This window comes from Peromyscus californicus, unplaced genomic scaffold (genome assembly GCF_007827085.1).
Source record: "Peromyscus californicus insignis strain IS unplaced genomic scaffold, ASM782708v3 Scaffold_20__1_contigs__length_68692818, whole genome shotgun sequence".
In the NCBI taxonomy this organism is placed as follows: domain Eukaryota; kingdom Metazoa; phylum Chordata; class Mammalia; order Rodentia; family Cricetidae; genus Peromyscus; species Peromyscus californicus.
In genome coordinates this window covers 5,053,232-5,075,404 of record NW_026294503.1, presented here as the reverse complement: position 1 = coordinate 5,075,404, position 22,173 = coordinate 5,053,232, and the positions used below count along the sequence as shown (strand labels likewise).

The 22,173-nt window shown below is 42.9% G+C and overlaps 1 protein-coding gene across 2 annotated transcripts in view; it reads left to right on the top strand.

The window, feature by feature from the left end:
• Ncald (neurocalcin delta) overlaps positions 1 to 22,173 on the top strand; it is a 250,376-nt gene that overhangs the window by 137,281 nt on the left and 90,922 nt on the right. The gene's annotated exons all lie outside the window — the stretch shown is intronic.

Below are 22,173 nucleotides of genomic sequence, written 5' to 3'. Positions count from 1 at the left end.
GAACATGAGACCAGTTTTGGAATTGTGTAAAGCTGTTTATGAAGGATCAAATTCTGGGTCACAATAGGAGCAGTCATCAGGTAGAATTTATAGACAAGAAAATATGAGTGTACACACACACACACACACACACACACACACACACACACACACACCAATGTTCAGCTTCTCCAAAACTACAAACAACGATAATTTATTGGACTCTTAAACTAAGAAGAATAATAAAATAAATATAAACAATATAAACACTGTATACACATACACACACACTATGCTTAGTGCCAAGAAACCTCCATATAAATAGTGTGTTTAGTTCTTGTTACTGACAATGAGATAATTACAGCTCATTTGAACATCTGAAGAGAAAGTCTATTGACAAGCTTAATAATCTTCATAGCCACAAGTCCCGAGGCTTACTCCCGTAAGGAAGGACAGCAGTGACCAGAGGGGTTACATGTTGCTGTTTATGATAGAGAAACTCAGAAGCAAAGGGACCAGGTGCAGTCAGAAAATGCTGAACGATCAACGCAGAAGAATTATTGGAATTTAGGCTGCAATTGGAAGAGACCGCAGAAGCTGGTTAGAGGTATCCATTCGTCTACAGTGAACAGAAAGAAAATGAACCATGTCTGGCTTCTCCAAGTTCTGGATCTGAGTGACAACCCTTGCCAGAGCTTGCTGGTACCAGGCGCTTCGTGCAGCGTGGATGCCCCACCAAGACTCACCTTTGTCCAGTCTGGAGTTGTAGTTCATACCACATGTGCTGCTGTGAAAACTGGATGATAGAATCCTAGTGAAGTCCTTGTACAGCAAGACAGGCCGTGGGAATCCTACCTAGTAACGGTACTGTAACTATTATTTATTATTGTACTCTATCAAATTGAAGGTTAAAAGAAAGCATGTTTGTGATAATAGAGTGGGCGAAATGTTTGCTTAGGGTTTTGTTTTATAATATTTTAGTATTTTTAAATGTTAGCATTTCCAAGGATATATCACTCAGCTTAAACATTTCCCAGAGTGAAATCCTCCCAGAGCTTCCTTTAGGGCGGCTGAGATGATTTCACAACCCTACCACGTTGGTTCAGAATGCCCACCCTGAACCAGCAAGTCCACGGGCCAGGCAAAATGGTCCCCTTGTATCCCTATCATCCGTGCATCTGGCTTAGAGACTATGCCTTTTTAGATGTCTGATTATTCCACACCTGTGAGGATATCGTGTTGCTCCTTGAGAGCCAAATCTTGTTTGAAATTTCTGATGTCAGAGGGCCCTTTAAAACATGGACAGCCTAACACTGCTTCAGAAGGCTGCATTCACAGGAGGCCGCTTCCACCTGACCCGTCCAGAATAATGCGTCTTTCAGGCCCCGGGGCTGTGAATGAGATGCTCTCAGTTCTCCTCTGTAGGGTGATTATTCTGAAAATCTGCACTGTCCACAAGGCCTTCTTGGAAGCTGGATCATAAAAAAAATCTTTCTGTCAACTCGATCTCCTCTCTCTATTTTATATTTCATTTTGTTTCGGGGACTGCTTGGCCGAAGAAGCAGAAACCTGCACGGCCCCCGCATTCTGTGCACTTGCATCCAAACTCTCAGCGACTCATGAGGCAAGAGGCTGAGAAAGGTTCCTGGTAGGCCTGGGAGCTGTGAGAACAGCAAAGAGGCAGCAAGGAAATAAAATGATGGCCCGGAAGGAACAAACCCCATAGCGTGAGCTCTTAAAACAGTCTGCCGATTAGCTGTGCAGAGGACGCCATTAATCAAGTCTCCTGGGGCTGCCCTGCTGCGCCCTTGGGGAGCAGGAGGCCTGACTCTGCCAGGCCTGCGAGCACCTTCCCGGGAAGAACAAGTGGCTTCTATTCTGGCACATGGATCCTATGATAAGGACTCAGTTTGGGTTTGAACAAGGAAAAGGGAAACATGTTAAATAGCTTGAATGGTACACACATCATTTTCCAGTTTTTAAACAGACAAAACTTTCTGAAGAGCAAGCTGTGAATAGACGAGGGGATGATCTTTTCTAATTATTTTTAAAATGTAAAGACAGGATTTCATGTATATCAGACTACCCTCAAATTTCTGATCCTCCTGTCTCTACCTCCTGAGTGTTGAGATTACAGGTCTGTGCCACCATGCCTGGCTTATGGATTTGGGGGTTGAACTCAAAGCTTTGTGCATGCTGAGTAAGCACTTTGCCAACGAAACAGCATTCCCAGCTCTTAAACACCAATTTTTAAAATTTCCTCTTCATTTTCTCCTTTCCTGTGTGTTCGGAGGGTCACATGTGTGCACCTGCCTGTGGAGGCCTGAAGTTAATTAAAAGTCTTAATTAAGAGTCTTCCTCCATCACTCCTGAAGCTACGCTTTGAGGCAGAGTCCCCCAGGCAAACTCAATATGCGCATGCTAACCAGCTTACTCCAGGGATCCCTCGTCCCCTCCTTCTGAGGTAGAAATTACAAGCAGACTGCCACAACCACCCGGCATTTACATGCATGCTGGGGATCTGAACCCTGATCCTTTGGCTCATGTGGAAAGGACTTTAACTGTTCAGCCATTTCCCCAGTCTAGATTTAATTCTGTAAAGCAGTTTTGGAGTCACAGAAAAATTAAGAAGACAGACATGGTCTCCCATGTACCTGTCCTTTGTACCATTCTGCCATTATCAGTTTTCACATGGTGACATTTATTACGTTGGCTCTACATAGACACCTAATTCCCCAAGTCCATTGTGTTTATAAGGCTCACTCTTGGTGTTGTACATAGTAGGACTATGGTTCACTCTTGGTGTTGTACATAGTAGGACTAGGGTTCACTCTTGGTGTTGTACATAGTAGGACTAGGGTTCACTCTGGAGTTGTACATAGTAGGACTAGGGTTCACTCTGGAGTTGTACATAGTAGGACTAGGGTTCACTCTGGAGTTGTACATAGTAGGATTAGGGTTCACTCTGGAGTTGTACATAGTAGGACTAGGGTTCACTCTGGGTGTTGTATGTAGCAGGATCAGGTTCACTCTGGGTGTTGTGTGTAGCAGGATCAGGTTCACTCTGGGTGTTGTGTGTAGCAGGATCAGGTGCACTCTGGGTGTTGTGTGTAGCAGGATCAGGTGCACTCTGGGTGTTGTGTGTAGCAGGATCAGGTGCACTCTGGGTGTTGTGTGTAGCAGGATCAGGTGCACATTCTTTGGCTTACGTTCCTTGGGCCAGTTCCTAAGAAGGTTTCTTTCTTTGCTGAGTTTTGAAAGGTCTTTGAGTGTTTTGGATAACAGTGCTCTTCCAGATGTGTCTTTGTCAAATACTTTCTCAGAAACAAGTTTGTAACTTCCTTCTCATTCTGCTGAACTGACTTCCACAGAGCATAGTGTGTGCGTGCGCATGCGCATGCGCGTTTAGGTGTCCTCAATCACTTTTCATCCCAATTTTTGAGACAGCATCTCTCTTTGAACCTGGAGTTCACTGATTTTTCAAAACTGGCTGGCCAGCGGGACCCTGGAGCTTCCTGCCTCAGCTTCCCTTGCACTGGGGGTTCAGGCAGGCTGCCGTCTGGGGAGTTTTCACCTGGGTGACTAGGATCAAACTCAGGGCTCACGCTTGCATGCAAGCACCTCACCTGCTGAACCATCTCTCCAGTCCCATAAGAAGTTTTCTTCTTCATTTTAATTTAGTTTTTATTTGTGCATATGTATGTGTGAATGTGTGCATATGTGTGCACACAGACATGAACCCACAGAAGACAAAAGAAGACATCAGATATCCTGGAGCTGGAGCTTCCGGAGGTTGTGAGCCATCCTATGTGGGTGACTCAGGTCCTCTGGAAGAGCAAGTGCTCTTAACTGCTGAACCATCTCTCTAACTCTAGGAGGTTTTTTTTTTAATAATAAAAATGATTTTAATGGTTTTATCAAGTACCTCTCTCATGAGTCATGCTTCTGGATTTGGACCTAAAAGCCCAGCACAGCAACAATCACCTAGATTCTCCTCCATTATCTTCTAGGGCATTTAGAGTTTCCATTTTACTTCAGGCTGGTGAGCCTTTTTTGTAGAAATAGTTTTTGTTTGTTCTTTAACAATTCCATGCATACATACAAAGTTTCTTGATCATTCCCACTCCCAACTCCTGTCCCTCCCCAGAATGTCCTCCCTGACGAGACAATCAGCTTCGAGCTAGTTTTTGTGACGGTTATGATATAGTTTGTGCTGGATTCTTTCTCTTTTACATCTGGACGCTCAGCTGTTCCAGAACCAGAGTCCCATTCATGTCGGGCAGGTCCTGTCACCTGACCTACACCCCCAGCACCCAGCAGGTTTATTTTGGAAAGACTTATCATTGCTCCATTTGATTGCCATTTGATCAACTGACTGTATGTGAGTCTGTTTGTGAACCTCGTACTCTTCCATCCGTCTCCTTGTTCCTTGACCAGTAGCACATTTGGTGTGGCTTCGTTTTGTCTTGACCTCACTCACGGCAGTCCTGACCTTTGTTCATTCCCTTCAGAATGATGCTGGCTATTCTAGGCCCGTGGCCTCTTTAGATGAACCTCCTGGCCTCTTTGTGGGCATCCAGTGACCAAGTCCTAAATCTCCGGGCTTTCGAGTGGAGTCTATTGCATCCATTAGGTCAGAGTTTCTTAAACTTTCCCTACTTGCAACTCCTTCCACCACAGGAATCTAATGTGATGCAGGTCTATAGGTGTGCAAAATAGGTGTGCAAACCGAGCCTTTCAAGATTTAAAATTCGTAAAGAAGTTCATTGTAAAAAACAATTCCTTGGTACACAGGTAATTATACCATTCATGAAAGATGAAAGCAAATGTATTACTAGTGAGATTGATGTCCTTGTTTGTTAATACATAAAATTAAGTCTTGGCTGAGTATTTGATACTGTTGAGGGTCGAGTATCTTCAATATTTTTCAGTTAATTGATGTTTTGATTTTATAACCATCAATGCTGAGAACGTGACTTTACATAAACGTGTAGTACAAAATGGCAGATGTTTAAGGCCATTTCAAAAATTGTTGTGAATTCTGTCTTTAATCCTAAGCCAAAATTCACTTAATGATTTTAATGAAACTCTTCAAGTCAACAATTCAAACAGCAATTTTTCAAATTGGACATTGTAACAAAATTCAATCTGAAGACACACTGATTTCATACATGCTGAGGGATGATGGCAAGAAAATATTCAGTCTCTGTTTTCTGGAATTAAATCATTGTTTTTCTGTAAGGACAAAATCTTTGTACAGTAAGACCACCACAGTTCATAACCTGCAACGGCCTTGAATCTGCAGGGAAGCGTCTCAGGTGGTGCTGGTGTTGTGTGGAGGAACAGCACGCACAGTACAAACCACACGAGCAGTGTGTTCAGAGCCAGGGCTGCAGTGATGTCACGTGGTGCTGTAGATCAAGTGGTGGAGAGTAGAGAGGTTGACACTGGTACCTCTTGTCTCTGTACACGGAATGTCTCTTCATTCTTCAGTTCTTTGACTTCATTCACTAGAGTTTTACCGTCTTCCTCGTATTTGGTACATATTTAGTTGTACTGATACCTAAGTATTTCATTTTAGGAGGTGCTAATGTGAATGGAATTGTGCTGTTAATTTCAAATCTTGCTTGTTCACCGATACATAGGATGTAAGAAAGCAGTCCATTTGTATGCTGACCTGCATCTCGCCGCTTTACTGCAATTGCTATAAGTCTCAGGGAGAGCTTGCTGATTCTTGTCCCACAGGATCACGCTATCTGAAAACAGGGTTTTTCTTCTTCCTTTCAGTGTCTCTTTTCTTTTCTACTGAGTTAGCTAGTAGTCCCAGGAACGTGGAGAGCGGTGTTGTGAGGCACCATCCCTGCCTTGTTGCTGATCTTGGTGAGGAAGCTTTAGCATCGTGCCCTGAAGTGTGAGGCCGCTATGGGGTCTCTGAAGCTCTTCTTACTAAGTTAGGAAGGCCTCTCTTAGTCCTAATTTGCTGAAAGTTTTCCTCATGAACAGGTGTCAGATTTTGTCAAATGCTGTTTTGAATCTTTTAATATGATATTATGAAATCTCCTTGAAGCCCATTCATGTGACTGATTCATAAACTGATTTGAAAATCTTGAGCTACACCTGACATCTGAGTTGTTTGTCGGAGCAGATGATTCTCTTAAGCACTGCTAGGTGGATGTGCAAAGGTTTTGTTGAGGATTTTTGCAACTGTACTGATGTGAGATGTTATTCTGCTGTGTCCTTGTAAGGAAATTGGTGTTAGGGTAACTTGAACCTTATGGAGTGGGTTAGCAAGAAGTCCTTCAGCTCCTATCCTCTAAGACACTACAGATAATCGGAGTAATGTCTCCCTTGTCTGGTGTGGTTCTTTCCATTTGGGGTGATTATTAATTATTGATTTTTTATAAACATGAGCTATTTAGATTATATATCCTGATAGCATTTTCAGAGATATTTTCTGAGCATAAATACCTTCAATCTTCAACTCATATAGTAAGAATTGGGCAAGTAGCCAACATTTTGGTTTGGCAGGAGGTCCTTAGTGTACAGATTTTCACTATAATCCTACATTTTCTTTTTTTGTTTGTCTTTTTTTGTTTGGTTGGTTGGTTGGATTTTTGTTTGTTTTCAAGACAGGGTTTCTCTGTGTAGCTTTGGAGCCTGTCCTGGAACTTGCTCTGTGGACCAGGCTGTCCTCTAACTCACAGAGATCCCCCTGCCTCTGCCTCCAGAGTGCTGTGATCAAAGGCATGCACCACTACCGCCCAGCAATCCTACATTTTCTATGGTATGCTAGAGCACCCTAATGCTAGAAGGGATTTTTAAAATATCTAGTTCCTGGGATTAATCCCGTGACATACAAGTCTTCCATGTGTTACGCAGACTGAGCAACCTGAGGGGCATTTCCAAGGTGCTTTTTCTGATAGCATTAAATGCCCCTTGCTCTATAGTTAGCATGTGGTAAACTTTCGAAATAAGTAAAGAATTCTAGAAAGCCTTATTATAAAATCTTCTAATTGGCCTTGGAGTCAGACGACCTAAGTCCCCAGCTTCCACCCACTACCGACCATGAGTTAAACAGGAGCTCAGTGATCCCCTTGTTACCCTGGCTTACAAAATGTTTCATAAAGGTGGGTCTGTGATCCCAGCTACTTCTGAGACTGAGGCAGGAGGATCACAAGTTTAGTGGTAGCCTGAGAAGTTCAGTAGGACCCTGTCTCAAAATAAATGGGTGGGATGGGGAATGTAGCTCAGTGGTAGAACACTTACCGAGCGTGTGCAAGAGTGTGAGTTCAATCCCCACCACTACAAAAGTGATAAACAAATAAACAAAAAAAATCAGCAACAAACCTAAAACGTCCCATAAAGGCCCTGGTTTACCAGCCCGTCATCCTGTGCTGTCCTTCTGTGCTGTGAACTTGCCCAGCTATATCTCACGTCCATGGTTTTACACACACTGTTTCTATGCTGAGAACAAGCTCATCTTCTGTGTCCTCAGGGGGACCTTCAGTGAATCCCCAGACTGACTTAGATCATCACACACTAGCTCTGGGTGTTACCTTTCTGTAAAGATACCATTTAGCAAATGTTGATGGTTTTTCCTGTAACTACAAAACTCCACATGGCCAAGGTCTACGTCTTCTTTGTTTAACATCGTGTCCTTCAGCTTCTCAGGGGGCCCTGCACACAGAAAGCACTGGTTTAAACGTTTTAAATGAATGTGTCAACGGAGCTGGTGATGTCCAAGGTCTGTTTCCACTTTTGAGGAGTCTGTGGTGCTGTGTAAAGCACAAACACACACTGATTTTATGAGTGCGTCTTTGCTTTTGAGTAAGGAATGTCTGCTTAAACCAGCTTAGGCAAAAAGGGAAGTTACTGGCACAGCGCTGTCATGATTCGGAGAACCTGAAGGGGGACTGCAGGGACTGGGAAGGACCAGGAGTTCAGAGCTGGTAGCTGGGAACATGCAGGGCCAAGACTCTGACTCCAAGCCCCTTAAATCTTATAGGAGGTTCTGCTGTACCCGTTCCCAAGTGGATAGCATTGACAGGTCAGAAACCTTCTCTTCAGGGCCAGCAAGATGGCTCCATGAGGGAAAATCTGCCCCACAAACCTAATAACCTGATTTCAATCCCTGGAATCCATATACAAACCTGGACGCGATGGCATACATCTGTAATCCCAGGACTCCTGGGGTGAGAAGGGAGCTGGAGACAGAAGAATGGCTAAGAAGTTCAAGAGCCAGCTAGCCAAGAGTACAGCCTGGCCGAAACAAGACCTTGACTCGACAAGGTGGGAAGAGAGAATCCACTCCTAAAAATTGTCCTGTCACCTCCACACATACACTCCAGAGTTCATACACCCCTACCACACATGCACAAGGCACTAATACTACTACTAATATATACAAATAAATACGTTTTAAGTACAAATTCTTCCGTCCGTCTTGACTTTAGACTTCCCTTTGTTTGGTGAAGGAATCTTCTAACTGCCTCCCCACTCCCATTATTTCCATCTTCAAGTAGAATTTTTATAAGAAAATTCTTTTTAAAAACAGCTTAGAGAAGCCGGGCATGGTGGTACACACCTTTTCCCCAGTGCTCAGGAGGCAGAGGCAGGTGGATCTCTAAGTTCAAGGCCAGCCTGCTCTACCCAGCTAGTTCCAGGATGCCCAGGGCTACGCAGAGAAATGCTTTCCCCAAAAAACAAAACAACAACAAACAAACAAACAAACAAAACTGCTTAGGGAAAAGGCCTGTGCTGAGCCTTGCTGCTCTGGAGGGTTTCTTCAAGTGCCCCGTCTCTGCCACACACGGATACAGTGACTCTGGGCTCTTCTTGTTGGTGAAATTACTGATATCATAGCAGGGCTAAGAAAATAGGGATGGCTTTATGTTACCAGAACCTTGGTAATGAACATCTCCCTTTCGTGGAGGAAATCAGGGCTGCAAAAGTTTCAGAAAAGAGCTTGATACAGAAGGTTTTGGAGGTGACCGAATGGGGGAATGGGAGAAGGAAGTAATCCCCAGTCTTCCCAGTGACACCTGAATAACACACTGCCTCTTCAGAGAGAACTTAAATCTTAATTCTTAGTTATTTGGTTGGTGATTTTTATGTTTTAAAAACCACACACACACACACACACACACACACACACACACACACACACAAACACACACACACACACACACACACACACACACACACACACACACACACGGCAAGCACAGAAAACTGGCATGGCCTCTGGGCAGGTTCGACAAGAGAATTCCTTGAGACAGCTCGGATATTTACCATCCCATCCTTTCTAGGGACAAAGCTTGTCCTGCAGAGCCCCTCAGACCTTGTGTCGAGATGATAGGAACACAGCCTTGAGCCTGGAGAGACGGCTCAGCAGTTAAGAGCACTGGCTGCTCTTCCAGGGAACCTGGGTTTGATTCCCAGCACCCACATGGCAGCTCACAACCACCTGTAACTCCGGTTCCAGAGGAACTGACGCCCTCTTCTGGCCTCTGCTGGCAGCAGACACACACATGATGCAAAGACACACGTGTAGAAACACACTTGCCCACATAAAATATGAATAAATAAATCTTCCAACAGCATGAAATGAGACCGAAAAAAGAAAAAAGAAAAGAAAGGAAGGAAGAAAGAAAGAAAGAAAGAAAGAAAGAAAGAAAGAAAGAAAGAAAGAAAGAAAGAAAGAAAGAAAGAAAGAAAAGGCAAGGCAAAACAAAACAAACAAGCAAAAACACAGCTTACAGACCTTGGTTTTGTCTCTTTCTGTTAACGTAACCTTTGACCTGGGATACAAGAGAACCAGTTCCTGAAAATATTGTTACTACATGGATGGAAACTCTAGAATCAGACGACTCAGCATGACAGAATTGCCAAAGGCTCGCAGGCAGCCCTTTGCTCCCGGGAGGACACAGCAGCTCTTCCAGAATGGCTTTGCTCCCGGTGGAAGGCCCGTCTCCCGCCTGAGCCCTGTGGCGCCTCATCAGACTTCCCCAGAGCCCTTTACTCTCTCCCTCTCTCCCTGCTCGCTCCTGCTGTGACAAACCACTGGAAACCTCTCGGCTCTCAGCAACGCCGATTTTTATGTTACATGTCCACAGACCAGAAGTCTGTAGACTGTAACAGGTGACCTATCTCCTGTCTCTGTTCAGACACCCTTGCTTTTCTTCCTGACCCCTTCACCCGTCTTTAGACCTGGAAACATTTGGCAAGACTAGGTGGTCCGAGAGACTCCTATTTCAAAGTAAGCATTTTGATGGCATGAATTCCTCTTTTCCATGAAAAGTAATTTCTTCATAAATTCCAGGGATCGGTCAGGGTGGCAGCAGAGGAATACCCCTCTAGCACATTGCCCAAATCAGTAGCCAAATGGTCCAAAGAATATTGATGTCCATACTTTTTAGACAGGTGACTCTGAGAAATACAATAAAGCAGATGTTTCTGAAATTAACTTTTTGTTTTGTTTTGTTTTTGTTTTTGTTTTTGGAGACATGATTTCTCTGTGTAGTTCTGGAGCCTGTCCTGGATCTTGCTCTGTAGACCAGGCTGGTCTCGAACTCACAGAGATCTGCCTAGCTCTGCCTCCCGAGTGCTGGGATTAAAGGTGTGTGCCACCACTGCCCGGCCCGAAATTAACTTTTTATAGTCACCAGAAGACATAAACTTTGATTGTCCTGATTATTTTTGCTACACCACTTTTTTTTAATTTTTAAAATCATTATTATTTCTGTGTATGAGTGTTTTGCCTGCATGTATGTCTGTGTACCAAGTGAGTACTGTACCCACAGAAACCAGAAGAGGGTATCAGAGCCCCTGTGATGGTTGCTGGGAATCGAGCCCAGGTCCTCTAGAAGAGCAGCCAGTGCTCTTAATCACTGAGCCATCTCTCCTGCTGCTAAACACTGGATTTTATTGAAGTAAGACTCACATTTGTTGCAATGTAAAAATACTTGATTTACATGTGCCCATGTAAATGCCATTATAGAAACATCTTTGAATAGAATAAGTAGGTGTCAGTAGTTCGTGTGTGTGTGTGTGTGTGTGTGTGTGTGTGTGTGTGTGTGTGTGTGTGTTTTCTTTTTTTCAGTGTGTATCTGCATGTATATCTGTGGGCCACATGTATGCTTGGTGCTTACAGAGGTCAGAAGAGGGTGTCAGATCTCCCAGAACAATTGTGAGCTGTCATGTGAGGGCTAGGATCTGAATCTGGGTCCTCTGCAAGAGCAGCCGGTGCTTTTAAGCACTGAGCCATCTCTCCAGTCCCCTGTGATTTGCTTTTTAATGGATGACTTCCTTACAAGAGAAGCTAATATCAGCAAGCCAACACATTTCTGTCCTATTTTCTCTTTGGCAAAAAAAAGTGGGGGAGAAAAAGAAAAAGCAACCATCTACTAGCTAAGTATGGTGTTGAGCTGCAGTTTTAGCTGTCAACAAGTCTATGGAATAGAAATACAGGCTATGAAAATGTAAGAATGGAAACTAATAGTGCTCCCATGATTATGGCTTACTATAATTCACTGACTAAGGAATTTAATAAAAACAAAAAAATCACATTTCCAAGTAAATATATGTTGGAAAACATGGATTTTGGGTAACCTGAACCTTAATCGGCAAATTTCTTAATTATCCGTCCTAATTCTAGAGATTAGCTTGGTCTCCCAAACCTTACTTGTTTCCCAACTAATGCCATGCTTTATAACCACATTCCACATGGTTGTTAGCATTTCTACTTTACATTTATTAAAATCAAGGCTTAGAGGGGTTAAATAAATTGCCCGAGGTTACAGAGTTGGATGTCATGGGTCGAACGTCCTTATTCCACAGTTCATGAGCTGCCCATCAGAACACAGAGTGACACATGGCGACACTTCACAGCGGTGTGGGACTTTGGCCAGGGTTGGGTTTCACATAGCTTCTCTGCTCTTCTTGGTACCAGTTACCCTGTAAACACAGGCATCCCAGTTCCTCAGTCTCCCCCAGTGTACTTCCTTACCTCTCAGGAAATGAGAGGAATGGAATTGTTTATGGTTGAAAAAGTCAGATTTGTAAATGTGCAGTAATATCATTCTGAGGGCAAAGAGAGTGAGGTCCCTAGAATAATCTTTTTTTAAAGATCTGGGGTCTGGAATTGCTGGCTCGGTGGTTAAGAGTACTCACTGTTCTCCCAGAGGGTCTGAGCTTGGAATCCAATACATATATCAGGTGGCTCACAGCCACCCGGAAATCCAGCTCCAGGTGATCTGACCCCTATTCTGGCACCAGCACACACGGTACACACACACACACACACACACACACACACACACACACACACACACACACACACACAAAGATCAATATCAGAGATTACACACACACACACACACACACACACACACACACACAAAGATCAATATCAGAGATTACATACTGGTTGTTGCTGGTAGAAAACTGATATTTTGTCTATCTCTTTGTGTAGGAGATTAAATATAAAGAGGTGACTTGTGGACCACTTTCCTACTAAACAGATTCCTAGTTTTATGTAAAGAAGTTTCCCTTTTCCTCTCCTCCCCTCCTCTTCCCTCTTTGCTCTCCTCCCCTTCCCCCTCTACCCACCCCCCTTTCCTGTTCATCAACCCATGTGACTCAAGTTTCCTAAAAGACTAAATGGTCATTGCATGAATATTACCACACATTAATTGAAGGTCATTCGTTTAATTATGTAGATAAATTAAGAAGTTTTCTCCTCACTATTTCTTCCATGGTTCCTTTTGAATGCACTGTGCTGTCTTTGTTAAAGATTTCTGGGGAGTCTGGAAGCTTCAGAACATGTGACATTCACCTGCAGGGTTCTCAATGTTAACTTTAAGTCTAATGTGCCATAATTGTGACTTAAATAAAACAGAATTTTGTGTCTCTCCACTAAAAGTCCAAAGAGAAGCAGCATGGATGTGGGAACCCTTTTCTCCAGGTTTCAGTGACCCAGGTTCTACCAGCTCACAACACCATCTCTAGGGTGTTTGCCCACCCCTGTGGTCCATCACAGTGACGTTTACTTCTCTGCTTCCGCACAGTAAGTAGTGTGGCCAAGGTGACGGACGAGAAAGTGAAGGAAAGGCTTGGAAAGCTATGCACTTGTGTGTGAGAAAGCTAAACCTGTAGCCTGCACTCAATTCCAATGACACAGAGTGACAAGGGAAGTTGCCTTCATTGGAGATAGCTACAGATTCTGAATGAGGACAACTGCTCCATACACTAGCTGCTCCTTAAGTCTCTGAAGGGCAGTCACGTGAACAAGGGGATTCAGGTCACTCTTCACCAACCAGGCAGGAATCCAGCTGACATTAGAGCTTTACGGAGAGGACATTTGTCATAGACTATCCCTATGACTGGCTGGGTTGCCAGTTTTTAGAGGAGAACTCCCAGTCTCTGGAGGTGTTCAAGTAGCTTGTGGTTACACCCTCTCAGGGACAGTGTGGAGAGAAGACAGAACAGGGCAGCCACTGAGGGGCATTCTAGACTAAGCCTGGGAAATCCGTTATTTCTTCACATCCTACAATCCTGTACAATGTCCCCTTTTATTACAAATATTAAGAATTTGAGCCATCTCTTTTTCTTGATTACTCTTGTGGGAACCTATTAGCTCCAATGATTTCTTCAAAGAACCAACTTGGGATATTCTCATTTTTCTCTGTTGTACGATGGTTTCTATTTCATTTTTTTTATTTTTATTTTTTTCATTCCTTTGACTTGATTGGGTTTTATTATACTCCTCTTCTGGGTACTAGAAGGAAATGCCTAAATTATAGATTATCAACTTATGAGAAAGTAAATGCTTTTATTAGCTCCAAGTCAGTTGGGACAGAATGATGAGGCCACAACACATGACGCTCTAAGAGGCGCTAGACTAGGTGACAAGGACCATTGCACCAGCCTTTCACTATGCCTCCCACTGCTTTCTGGCCTCCATTATTCCTGATGAGAGTCAGTTGTTCGTCATATTAAGATTCCCTTTTATGTGATGAGCAAGTTCTCTTTTGCTTCTCTCATTCCTTCAGTATGTGTACTCTGCGATACACATACATGTGTAGATCCATGTTCTCATGTGTGTAGGTGCACATGTAGGCTCATGTGCAATGTGTGTGGTGTGTATACATATGTGTATGTTCTCATATGTACATATGGGTTCACGTGTGTGTGCATGTGTGTGAAGGACAGAGATTGGTGTTGGTGCCTTTTTCAAACACCCTCCACCTTATGTGTTGAAGCAGGGTCTCTCACTTGAACCCAGAGCTTAATGATTCTGCTGGTCTAGCTAGGCAGCTTGCCCTGGGGATCCTCTGTCTCTCCCTCCTACGTGCTGGGATTATAGTGGTCTATACTGCCCACCTCACTTTTCTGTGGGTTCCGAATTCAAGTCCTCAGAGTTCACAGTGAGTGGCTTACCTTCTGAACCCTGCCCGGTCCTCGCCCCCCGGGTTCAGTATTTCCCTTGACCTTTGTCTCTCAGCACTTCTCCTTTAGCATGTGTGGGGAGGGACCTTTTGCTCCTGTCCCACTTGGATGACACTGAGTTTACTGATGTGTGGGGAGAGGTTTTCCTTTCCTTTGGAGAAGCTTGTGTGTGAGTGTATGCTTGCGTCAACAGTGTCCCACGTTTCTCTGAGGGTCTCTATTTTCCTTCCATCTTTTTACTTTCATTCTTTGTGTTACATAATCTCTGCTAATCTGTCTCAACCTCACTGATTCTGTTTTTCTACTGCTGATTTCCTAGAGTGAAGTTTTACTCCAGAATTTCTGGAAACTCCCTGGAATTTCCATTTTGTCCTTTCACACGACTTCTGTCTCTTTTTGGTGTTTTTTATTTGTCTTTTAGCATTTTTCCTAGAATATGTGTGGAAAAGAACTGAAGACAGTATTCTTCATCTTATAAAGCATCATGGCTTCCTTTTGCTCTCTTAGCATCTTTATAATGGCTGCTGTGCCATCTATAAATAAGACAGTGGATCTTCTCACAGGCAGGGTTTTTTTTGCCAATGTTTTAACCTATCTGTCTGTCTGTCTATCATCTATCTCTCTATCATCTATCTATCTGTCTGTCTAGCTATGAATTATCTATCAACTATCTATCATCTATCTATCTATCTATCTATCTGTCTGTCTATCTATCAACTATCCATCATCTATCTATCTATCTATCTATCTATCTATCTATCTATCTATCTATCTATCATCTACCTATCATCTATCTTCTATCTATCTATCATCTATCTGTCTATCATCTATGCACCATCTATCTTCTATCTCTATCTATCATGTATAACATGATCCTTTTTCGTTGGTTTATGACTTTTTATTAAAAGCTACAGCTTTAAGGTGGTACAAATGTGGAGATTTGGGACATCAGTCTACCTTTTGCCCTCTGTTGTCATTGCTTATTAATCTGTTCGGTGATTTGGTTAAACTATTTTCTTTGTCGATGCATGGTCTGACTATGCAGCATAGGGTTGCCACTAGGCAGTCCTGGCAGACCTCAAACCCATGATCTTCTTGCCTCAGCCTTTTAAGTCTTTGGATTATGGGTGATAAGCTGTTTTAATGAGGTCTGGTCTCCCATAGTGTAAACTCTGTTTTCAAAGAGCACAGCCAGTTTTGACAATCTGAATTCAGTTCCTGGAACCCTGGAACTCATGATGGGAGAGTACTGACTGCTAAAAGTTGCACATGTTGTGCAATGCACGTACACACACACATGCACACGCACACAATGATGATGGCGATAATGATAATAGATTTTAAAGGAACTCTTTTTTAAAAGAGAGAAGAAAGAAGGCCCCAGTCTCTCAGCTACATGCATAAGGGATTGAACCTCAGAGCTGGAGACCTGCTGGTAGGCTGCCTCTCCTAGTGAGAGACTGTGCCCTTGATTAAACATCGGAGGGAAAAGGATGCTCTGCCTTCTCAGAGGGGAGCGTCCATCACACAGACCTGAGGATTCCGGAGGGAGGGATCGTTCCAGTGCTGTGGAGTCCCAGTGCTTTTTCAGAGTTCTACATTTTCTTGAATAAGTATTTCTTCATTGTTGATATACCCTTAGAATGATGATGGTGGTTTGTTTTCACCTACTCTGTTTACTCCTACTATTATTATTGGTTAGGACTCAAAGAAACATTTTGTGTTCATACATGCCGTTGTACATCATTATGCTTTCTTCTTAACCACCTCCTACTGTTCTCCCACATTTCCCTCCCCGTCCTTCCCATCTGTTTCCATTGTGTGTGCATGTGTATGTGCATATGTGTGTGTGTGGTATGTGTGTATGTGTGTGTGTGTGTATGTGGTATGTGTGGTGTGTGTGGTGTGTGTGTGTGTGTGTGTGTGTGTGTGTGTGTGTGTGTGTGTGTGGTGTGTGTGGTGTGTGGTGTGTGTGTGGGGGGGTGTGTGTGGGGTGTGTGTGTGTGTGTGTGTGTGTGTGTGTGTGTGTGTGTGTGTGTGTGTGTGTAGGGTCTGGAGAGATGGCTCAGTTTAAGGGCACTTGCCAAGGACCCAGATTCAGTTCCGAGTACTCATATAGTGGCTCAATCACCTGTCACTCCAGCTCCAGGGGCTCTCACACCCCTCCTGTCCTCTGCAGGCACAGCGTGCACATGGTACACACATACACACACACGCACTCACGCATGCAGATACAATAAATCCTTAAATATTTGTGTGTGTGTGTGTGTGTGTGTGTGTGTGTGTGTGTGTGTGTGTGTGGTTGTAACATGATTTTAAATAGATTTTTCAAATCAATCATACTTGTTTTTCTGGAGAATATGTCTATATGGCTTTGTGTCCATTTATTCAGTCTGAGACCCCCCACCTGTGGATGGTAGGTCTTCCCTCCTCAGGTAAATCTCTCTATAAATGCCCTCACACTTACTTGGAAGTGTGTCTCCTAGGTGACTCTAAATCTAGTCAAGCTGACAATAAAGAAGAACTCTTACAACTAGTGACATTAAAAACATTTTGTGTGCCTATCTGCTGTATTTTTGATAACATTTGATTTTGTGTCTTTTACCTCTTTTTTGGTTGGATGATTTATTTTTGGACCTTGGGGGTTCATTGTGTGGCCTCAGTATGAGTTGTTTGTCCTTCTGCTTGTAAACATTCCTCCTCTAGTCTGCCCCTGGGCACTTTATCCCCTTGGAGAACACTTGCCCCTTACGTGGCTCCTTCCTTTGTAAGTCACGGCTTTGGTGCTAGGCCTGTGTCACTTACGTGTAGATCTCCCAAATTTTCCTCGATGCTTCCTTTTCAAGCTGTGTAGCTTTACACACCCACCTGATGGATTTGTGTACAGTGAGGAGTTCAGGTTGAGATTCTTTCTGCGTGCTATAAATAACTAAGAAAGTGGAGGCAGAAGGATCCTAAACTTGAGACCAGCCTGGGATGCGTGGTGAAACCCTGTCTGAAACAAGGCAAACAAAACCCCACCATAGCTGGTCATGATTTATACTCACTTAGAGGCTGCTTATGAGATTTCCGATTTCTCTCCCCGGATCATTAATCTGTCACTGTCCTTATGCCAGTGTTACACAGTCTTGGTAATTATAGCCATGTGATATGCTTCAAAATCAGGTAGAATGGCCTCTTCCATTTTAAATTTTTTACTCAAAAGTATCTTAGCTGTTATAATTCCATTCTTTTCCCACATTGGTTTTCATAACAAATTCATGAATAGCTACGAAAGAATCTTGCTACAGTTTTTATTAGAATCAGGTCAATCCTGCATATCAACTAAGGGAAAACTGTATCCTTACTATGTTGAGTCTCCCAACATGTGCACACAGTTCTTCTCTCTGTTACTTGAGCCTTTTTTAATTTTTCTCATTGTTCTTTTCAGAATGTAAGCCTTGCACATGTTTTGCTAGGTTTACAATGTATCCCATTCATTTTGAGACGTTATAAATGACAGTATATTTTTAAAATGCAATTTCTGCACGTCTATTACTAATGTGTAGGAATACATTATTCTTGAATCGACCTATTAATTGTAGAAGGTTTTTCATTTTTGTTTGTGCTGCAAATTCTCTGGAATTTTCTGAATAGATAATTATTTCATCTATAGTTAAGAGAGACCATTTTTATTATTTCCTTTTCAATCTGCACAGTTTAATTCCTTTGGAGGGTATGGACAATTGTAATTTATTTTTATTAATATATGCTAATTGCAGAAAGCAAGATTTTATTCTGATATTTCTGTGCATGCCAGTGGTGTACCTTGACTGGCTACCTCTGCCTCACTTTTCTCAGGTGTCTAAAATGTCTAGATCGTTGTTGAATAATTCTGCATGCCTTCACCTTGCTCCTAATATAAGACAAAAAAGTTCATCTTCTCTCTGCAGCATGGGATTTTGTATAAACTTTTGGTAGATGTTCTTCATTAATTGTGAATTATCCAGTAGTTTCTATTTTTCTTATGCATTTTAACTTTTCCCAAAGGCTTTTTCTGCATCAAATTGGTATAAATATATTCATTTTCCCTTGGTATGGCAGAATACTAAATATCAAACAAGCTTTGCCATCATAACAAACTCGAATGTTTTCAGTGTATAATCCCTTATGTGTATACTCAGGGATTACTTTTCCCAACACTTTGTTAAAGATTTTTAATATTGTCTTTGACTTTGGCATCAGAATACAACCACTTTTCCTAAAATAAACTGAATATTTCTTGTGTTGTTGGTTTTTGTTTGTTTGTTTTTGTTTGTTTCTGGAGGAAATTGTATTCAGTTAGTGTCCGATTCTCCATTTCTTGAGAATTCCCCTGTAGTTCTAGAACTTTCTTTCGGAGGAAATACAAAATTATCATTTCAATTCTGTTACTAGTTTACAAATTGTTCAAGTTGTGTATTTCATGTTGGTTGAATTTGGTTGTTTTCATTTTTCAATAAAGAGTCAGTTTTTTCCTAAATTATCAATTTTATAGATGCAGCATTGGCTATAGTATCTTTATAATAATAATGACTCCGTAGTGATGGCCCTGCTTTCATGATAACATGCTCACTTAATTTCCCTGCAGTTGACGGCGTCTTGTCAACTTTATTGTTTTACGTAGCAAGTACGAAAGGACTTGTTCTCCAATTATTCGCTTTAGCATGTTTGCCTTCTCAGATTTTGTTTTAGATGAGCTTGTTTTTATGGTTTAATTGTGTTGGGGGGGGGTTCTCCGTGTGAGTGCAGTGCCCACGGAGGCTGGAGCTGTAGTTACGGGGCATTGTGAGCCACCTTACACAGGTGCTGGGAACTGAACCTGGGTCATCTGTTGAGAGCAAAGTCCCCTCTTAGCTGCTGAGCCGTCTCTCCAGCTCCACGTCTCACTTTCATGTGGAGACCTCCCCATGTTGTTATTTATTTCCTTCTACGTGTTGAGTATGCTCGGGTCCTTGTTTGACTACAGACAAGCAGCATGTGGGTCTGTTTCTACTGTCTGTTGTTTCCATTATAAACCTTGGCTGGTTAGATGACATCCCTAGGTGTTTTAATTAATTTGGAAATGATGTGTGAAAATTTTCAGAGGCCCTGGGTGGCATCATCATGTGTTATAATAAAGAGAGGGCTTATGTACTCTAGAAGGAAGTGAAAATACAGGAAATTACCTCATTTTGGGTATTGTGATGATTTGGGGGTGGACATTGGCTCTGCAAGGCCTCATGTATTTGTTTTCTATTAATTTTAGGATTTAACATTTCATTTATGAGAACTGAACATTTAATATGCTTACCACACCCAGGCCTATTGGAGGTCCAAGATTCCCATTTTGTCTCCTGGGTCCACCAGAACCAGGCAGGGTCCCTGTCTGCTTTACCGTCCTGTGCCCTCCCCTCACGCTTTCACATCAGGCCACTCGGGAGCCAGCAAACGCTTTCAGGGAAGGACAGGTGCGGGCCTCCCTTCTCTTTGGTTCTGTTTCTTAGTTTTTGTCTCTTTAGTTTCTGAGAATTTTTAAAGCCCCACATCACTTAAGAATTCCAATTACTGGGGCTGGGAGATGGCTCAGGGGGTCAGAGCACTCAGGACACTCATCCCAACACATGTAAATAGCCAGGAGTTGCGTGTGTAACCCAGTGGTTGGGAGAGAAGGCGGGGGGGGGGGGGGGGGGGAGCTTGCTGGGGTTTGTCAGCTACCGGCCTAACTGAAAATCAGAAAGCTCCAAGGTTCTGTAGGAGGCCTTGCTTGAGCAGTGAGCAATAGAAGATGCTGTGTCTTCCTCTGGCCTCCCTATGCACACATGGACACCTGCACATACTCAGCGTGTGCACATACACACACACACACACACACACACACACACACACACACACACACACACACACACATATGCATGTACACATACAGGCATGCATGCACCAACTATTTTTTGTTTGGTTGGTTTTGGTTTTTCGAGACAGGGTTTCTCTGTGTAGCTTTGCGCCTTTACTGGAACTCACTCTGTAGCCTGGGCTGGCCTCGAACTCACAGAGATCCGCCTGGTTCTGCCTTCCGAGTGCTGGGATTAAAGGCGTGCACCACCACCGCCCGGCATGCACTAACTATTTAAGGAGAAAAGAGCAGATAGTGTTGGGATGTCCTCAATGTTATAAATTAAATATCTGTGTCTCCTCAAAGTTCCTGTGTTGAGATAAAAGTCTCACAATGTGAGCAGTAGAAGCTGGCTGAGTTCTGAACACAGAGCCCTGGTGGATTGAACTAGAATGCTGCTCCTAACATGCAAGGACACAATGACAGTGCTCTGTATGAACCAGGAAGCAGTCTCCCATAAGGTGCTGAATGATCAGGTACCTTGGTTTAGACTTCCCAGCCTCTAGAACAATCCAGTAATCACCTGTTATTTGTGAACCATCCAGTTACTGGTATTTGGTTCTGATAGCACAAGCGGATCAAGACACCGTTTTTCTTTATCATTGATTTTGTCACTCAGAGCTGTTGCTGCTGTTGCTACTTGTCTCCATTAGTGTTCTGTCACTGTGAAGAGACACCATGACCACGGCAACTCTGATAAAAGAAAACATTTCATTGGGTCTGGCTGATAGTTTCAGAGATTCAGTCCATTATCGTCATGGCAGGAAGCATGGCGACATGCAGGCAGACACGGTGCTGGAGAAGGAGCTGAGAGTTCTACATCTGGATCCTCGGCAGCAGAAGGAGACTGTGTGCCACACTGGGCAGAGACAGCATATGAGACATCAAATCCCGCCCCCAATGACACACTTCCTCCAACAAGGCCTCACTCCTAATAGTGCCATTCCCTATGGGCCAACCATTCGAACACACGAGTCTAAGGGGGCCATTCCTATTCAAACCCCCATACTACTCTTTAAGGTCTTAGTTTTTTAAGACAATGGATATTACTGTTATCTCTGTTGCTTGAATGCGTGCTAGTCCTCACGCTAGGAAACCAATCAGCTGTGCCTGTGGCAACATATGTGATCCCACAGGGACTTGGGTATGATTTTATTCTTAATGTTTTCATTGTTTCACTTTGCCCACTTTCCTTGATCCAAATCTTCCTCATTTCATTTTTCCCATGTCCTATTACTCCTAGACCAAAGCTAGAATAAAGACTTTAGAATTCCAAGATGCTGAAAAAAATCTGTCTTTCCTCCCTCACAAAAATAAATAAATAAATAAATAAAAATAGGGACCTAGATTGTAATTAATTTGGTAGAATGCTATGTTGCAAGCAAGCACAAGAAACTGGATTTGCTCTCAGCACCATCAATCAATCAATCAATCATCAATCAATTTTGGGGGCTGGAGAGATGGCTCAGTGGTTAAGAGCACTTATTGTTCTTGCAGAGGACCCGAGTTCAATTCTACGCAGCCATATTGTGCCATTGCCTGTAACTCCAGCTCCAGGAGGATTCAAACGCAATGCCTCTGGCCTCTGCAGGCTTCTGCACTCACAGTGCACACACTTACATAGACACAAAACATACTCGTAATTCTAAAAACAAAAATAAATTTAAACGTAAAACAACCCTACTGTGCAAAATCAAAAATAAGAAATAATTTAATTTTGCCTAAAAATATTTAGCAAATACATTGCTAAAAAGTTATGAAGTTAGGCTTCCTAGATATCAATGTTGGCCCTGCTGTGCGCTAGGGAGGCAAGCGACTTAATCTATACATGACTTCTTTAGTTGTGAAATGTGAAA